This window comes from Chrysochloris asiatica, unplaced genomic scaffold (assembly GCF_000296735.1).
Source record: "Chrysochloris asiatica unplaced genomic scaffold, ChrAsi1.0 scaffold00084, whole genome shotgun sequence".
Taxonomy (NCBI): Eukaryota; Metazoa; Chordata; class Mammalia; order Afrosoricida; family Chrysochloridae; genus Chrysochloris; species Chrysochloris asiatica.
Window position 1 is genome coordinate 7,179,503 of NW_006408602.1, and position 5,730 is coordinate 7,185,232.

At 35.5% G+C, this 5,730-nt stretch overlaps 1 pseudogene; it reads right to left on the reverse strand.

Moving 5' to 3' along the window:
• Window positions 1-4,303: 4,303 nt before the first annotated feature.
• LOC102811391 lies at window positions 4,304-5,416 on the reverse strand (annotated as a pseudogene).
• Window positions 5,417-5,730: the final 314 nt, after the last annotated feature.

The window sequence follows — 5,730 nt, forward strand, 5'->3', positions numbered from 1 at the left end:
TTAATTGAAGGAGAATAAAATCTTTAAAAAGACCTATAAATAATACAGAGCTTAAAGAAACAGTGGCAAAATGTTAGAATAAAATAACACATAAGAAGACAATGCTCAGAAGAGAAACCAAGCCCAACAATGAAACATTCAGAAACGAAAACTATAAACTGAAGCATAAAGAAACAGAATAGAAATTTCTGCAGTGTCAGGCAATTCAGACTAGAAAAATAAATCTGTAAGCCAAAATATAAAAGAACAAAGAGAAAAAGTTGATTAAGGATCATTATATATGTTAGAAAAAAAATCAGGCTTAAGCATGTGCACATATCCATGTTTCTAAAGAAGAAAGCTTAGCAACTGAAATAGACATAAAACAAAGTTTTAAGAAGAAAAATTTTCTGACTTAAAGAAAAATACGGAATTGAAAACCTGAATTTGTTGTTGTTGTTGTTAAGTGCCGTTGAGTCGGTTCCGACCCATAGCGACCCTGTACAGGGTTTCCGAGGGTGTAAGTCCTTACGGGAGTAGAAAGCCTCATCTTTCTCCCGCGGAGCGGCTGGTAGTTTCGAACCGCTGACCTTAAGGTTCACAGCCCGATTCGTAACCACTACGCTACCAGAGCTCCTTGAAAACCTGAATATCAGGTGAAATTCCAAGGGTGAGGGAGCACATATTTAGAACAACTCAGATACATTCTGAAAATCGTATTTCATGGCAAGGAAAAAAAAAAATCATCTTATTGACAAATAACATAAAAAAAATTTAAATAACCTATGACAATAAGATCTAAAGTGTCCACAGACATGTTAAATTTCAAAGAGAGTAAGTGAATCTTTGTCACAGACAGAAAGCAAAATGTAAAACGTTAACACAAGAATTTTATGATTAGCAATATTGTAGTAAATATATAAAATAAACAGAAAGCCTACAGGAACCCAAGGGATAATGAGCAGAAAGGACTGGTTGAACAGGACTGTTTAATGATAGTATTTAGTCAAGCAAAGTATGAAGCAAGCATTTTGGATATAGAGCTAAAATGAAACTTTGACATTTACACAACAATGATATAACTAACCAGAAATGGAATGTTACCAGGATGGGAATATAGAATAAAATGTAAGGTTAATAATTTTTTAATCTTTTAGAGTGAGGAAATATACACTAAGGTGGTTGTTGTTGTTGGTGTTAAGTGCCGTCAATTCAGTTCTGACTCATAGTGACCCTGTATAGGGTTTCCAGGGAGCAGGTGGTGAGTTTGAACCACTGACCTTATGTTTTTAGACGGACATAGCGGTCCAGTGCTTTAATCCCATAGTGTTACACCAGGACCCCACATTAAGGTAGTCAACTCAATAACACAATTACATTCATTTTTGTTATTTACTCAACATAAATATACTGAACAAGTTCTTTTATTTGCATCCTTTTAGATTTAAAATATAATTATTCCAGTAATAAAAATGGTATGTGTTTATCTACAAAGCAACAAAGAATTTTGCAGTATGGTATAACATATTTAAATTTTATGCAACATATAAGACACCAAATGAATAGAAATATCCCAAATATGTGTAAATTAAATAATTGAAAAAGACAAACCAAAACAGATAAAGAGGAGGAAGAGGAAAAGAAGGAGATAGTGGCAGTAGTAAGGAAGGAGAAAGAAGGGGAGGAAGAGGAAGGGAAATCAGAGGGAAGAAAATATCAGGATCTCAACATCTAAAAAGGTTTTGTTACTGTTTTTAGATGCCATTGAGTCAGTTCTGAGTCACAGAGATCTTATGCAGGAAAGAAAAACACTGTCTGGCCTTGCTTCATCCTCACAATTGCTGTTACTTTTGAGCACATTGTTGCTGCCACTGTCTCAATCCATCTCATTAGCAGTCTTCTTTCTCACCAACCCTCCATTTTGCCATGCATGATGTCCTTTTCCAAGAACTGGTCTTTCCTGATAACATGTCTGAAGCCTCACCATTCTGGTTTCCAAGGAGCTTTCTGGCTATACTTCTAACACAGATCTGTTTGTTGTTCTGGCAGTCCATGGTACTTTTCATATTCTTCTCCAACACCATAACCCTACTGCATAGATACATCTTTGGTCTTCCTTATTCATTGCCCAAGTTTCTCATGTATATGAGATGATTGGTTTAGGTCAGATACCTTAGTTCTTAAAGTGACATCTTTGCTCATAGCAGTTGAATGTGGTCTTTTGTAGCAGATTTGCCTAAGGCAATGCCATTTGATGGAATGTTTCCCTCAGTGTTGATTGTAGATCCAAGCAAAATGAAATCTTTGTCAACTTCAGTCTTTTCTCAATTCATCATGATACTATTTATTGTTCCAGTTGTAAGGACTTTTGTCTTCTTTACATTGAGGTGCAATCCACACTGAAGGCCATAGTCTTAGATCTTCATCAACAAGTATTTAAGTCCTTTTTCACATTCAGCAAGCAAGATTTTATCATTTCACATTGCAAGTTACTAATGAGTCTTCCTCTAATCTTGATGCCACATGCTTCTTCATATGATCCAGCTACTTGGATTGTTTGATCAGCATAGACATTCAGTAATTATGGTGAAAGGATGCAACCCTGGCTACATCTTTCCTGATTTGAAGCCATTCAGTATCCTCTTGTTCTATTCTAACAACTGCCTGTTGTTTTTTGTATAGATTCCTCAATGAACAGAATTAAGTATTCTGGAATACCTATTCTTTGCACTGTTATCCATAGTTTGTCATGATCCACATAGTCTAAATCTTTGCATAGTCAATAAAATACAAGTAAATATCTTTCTGGAAACATGCTGGCTCTGCATGAGAAACACTGTAATCCCAAATTCTGCGGGTTTTGCCTACCAACAGTCTCAGAATCTACATGCAGAGTCAGTGTGAATTGGTACCAACTCAATGTCACTAAACAACAGCAACAACAGCAAACTTCTTTCTGATATCCTCTGCTTTCACCCAAGATCCATCTGATGTGAGCAATGATATCCCTTATTCCATGTCCTCTTCTAAATCCAGCTTAAATTTCTGGGAGCTTTCTGTTGCTGCATTGCTACAATTATTTTTGAATTATCCTCAGCAAAATTATACTTTCATATGATATTAATCATATTTTCAATGATATATGTATTGTTTGTGTCACCGTTCTTTCGATGAGCACAAATGATTGGATCCTATGCTCTGCTCATGCTCTTCCTTCTTGCTAGTTCTAGTGTCTTCTGTTCCTGGAATGAAAGATTAACTACTTCCCTTGGAATCTTCTTTTAATGCTTTCTGCATTCAATATTTTGCTCTTTGATGTCTTCAGTATTGTAAGTCAAGGCTTGATTTTTTTTTTTTTTCTTTAGTTCTTTCAGCTTCAGAAATAGTGAGTGTGGTCCTTTGCACATTTCATTGTAATTCCTGATTTTGTCTTCTCGAGTTGCCATTTTAAAATTTCTATTCAGCTCTTTAACCTCTTCATTCATTTTACACTACACTCCAGAGCAGATTTTAGAGTTTCTTCGTACATCCATTTTGATCTTTCCTGTATTTTTAATGACCTTTTGCTTTCTTCACATATGATGCTATTGATGTCATGCCACTCATTTTTAACCCCATATTTGACAATGTTCCACTACTATTCATACAGTTTCCATCTTTCAGCACTATATCTGGCAATGTTCTGTTCCTACTGATAAGGTAATTTTTAAAAATTTAGCAGTGTATTTTATTATACAGCTTAGATTTATACATTAATATGTGCTTTTAAAGCTTTAATTTAACAGTTGAATATAAAATAAAAAAATATCCATATGAAGCAGTGATTCTCAGGCATAGAATTTAGGAAGAACTTGGAGCAAGTTTTTCCCCAGCATTTAGGGTATATTATGAACCATGGTGATGAAATGTTTTTTGACCTAGCTGCCTTCTTGACTGAATTTTACAACATTGAACAGCTTCATTTTGTGCCATAGAGTGACTTCTGACTCACAGCTGCCCTATATGATGGAGTGGAGCTGTCCTGTAGAGTTTCCTAAGCTGTAATCTTTATGGTAGTTGCTGGCGGGTTTGATTCACTGACCTTTCAGTTAGCAGTCCAGTGCTTAACCATTATACCACCAGGATACCTTTAAACAACTTTAGTAAGTAAAATGTTGCTAAATGGAAATAATGAGGTTTAGAATAAGTTTATAACCAGAATTATTTTCTTGTCTGTAAGAGCTAAATGATTATTTTCCTCCTAATAGAGTTCTAAGATCATCCAATGAAAATAATATTGTCCATAGATTCTCTGGAGCATCTGCTTAACAACCACTTCCCGGGGCTATTCAATGTCTTCAGGCCTCACGGGATGAGGTAACGGTATGACGGATTTCTTCTCTGTATCCCTGGAAAGTGCTTTCCTCATAGCATAAGCATCTTCATCAGGCTTTCCGTTACTGACTGAATAGAACTCTATGACCGTCCTGTAAACACTGTAGCACAACTGCTTGTATATGTTGACTGCATCTAGGTTAGATACTTTTATGTAGAGGTCAACCAAAAAGCTGCCCTTTCTTTCTGAAATCTCTTCTAACAACTCCATAAGTTTAGCAGCCAAATCGAGACATCAGTGTTCTGGGGCAATAGACAGAGCTGTGGCATGTCCATGCCATTCCTCCCTTGCCACTGAGCCTGCTGCTTTCTCCACCAGTGGCTTCTGCAATGATGAAATACTCTGGCCAGTGGGCAAGGTACTGCAAGTAGAAAGGAATTCCATAAGTTTCTGTCAGTGGATCCAAGTTAATGTTGTTGAAGCAGAACAGGTCTTCACAAGTGAAGGCTCTGAGCGTGGTTCCTATTCATAAGGTTTTCAGTGACCAACCATTCAGAAATAAGCTGCCTCTCCTTTTTCCTAGTCTGTAATCACCACTAAGAGCTATTCATCATGGTGACCTTGCTGGCATTTAAAATTCCTGCATCACAGCAACAGAAAAGCCACCACAGTACCACAATCTGACAGACGAGTAATGGTTTAAAAAAAAAAAAAAAAAAAAAAGTGTGTTTTTTACATGTATTTAGATACATGCAAAATGCATTTTAAAACATGAATGTTTTACTGCTAAGTATATTCATAATATAAACAAAACTGTAATAAAGATATACCAAATGACATAGCATCAAAAAGTATAAAGCAAAACTATTAGAATTATAAGTAAATCAAAGAAAATGCCTTAGCTCTAATATATTAAGTGGCACTGTGGGTTAATGTGTTGGACTGCAAAGTTGGTTTAAATCACAAGTTTGGTGGTTTGAGCTCAACAGCTGCTCCTTGGAAACCCTCTACAGGGTTGCTGTGGGGTGGAACTGACTTGACAGCACTCAACAAAAATTAAAAAATAAAATGATTAATGGTAGAGGTAATTCTACACTTACTTTTCAGGTGTGCATTGATCATGTTCAGATATTACCTAAATTAATATAGGTCATAGAGGAAAACATCAATTAAAAATGTACAACTATTATTGACTATATTATATGACTACAATGTAATAGAACTAGAAATTAATATTAAAATTGTAAGCAAACATCTCAACATCTTCTAAATTTTAAAATATAAAATCTCCTTATAAACATAAGAAAATGCAAAACTGCAGCTCAAAAAACTCTGTTGTCAAGGCTTCTGGAATTCTTATCATCACTCATTATGGGGTTTATTTAACAGTGTCCCATTGGAAGGTTATATCTTAGTCAAGTTTTGAGGTTCTATGC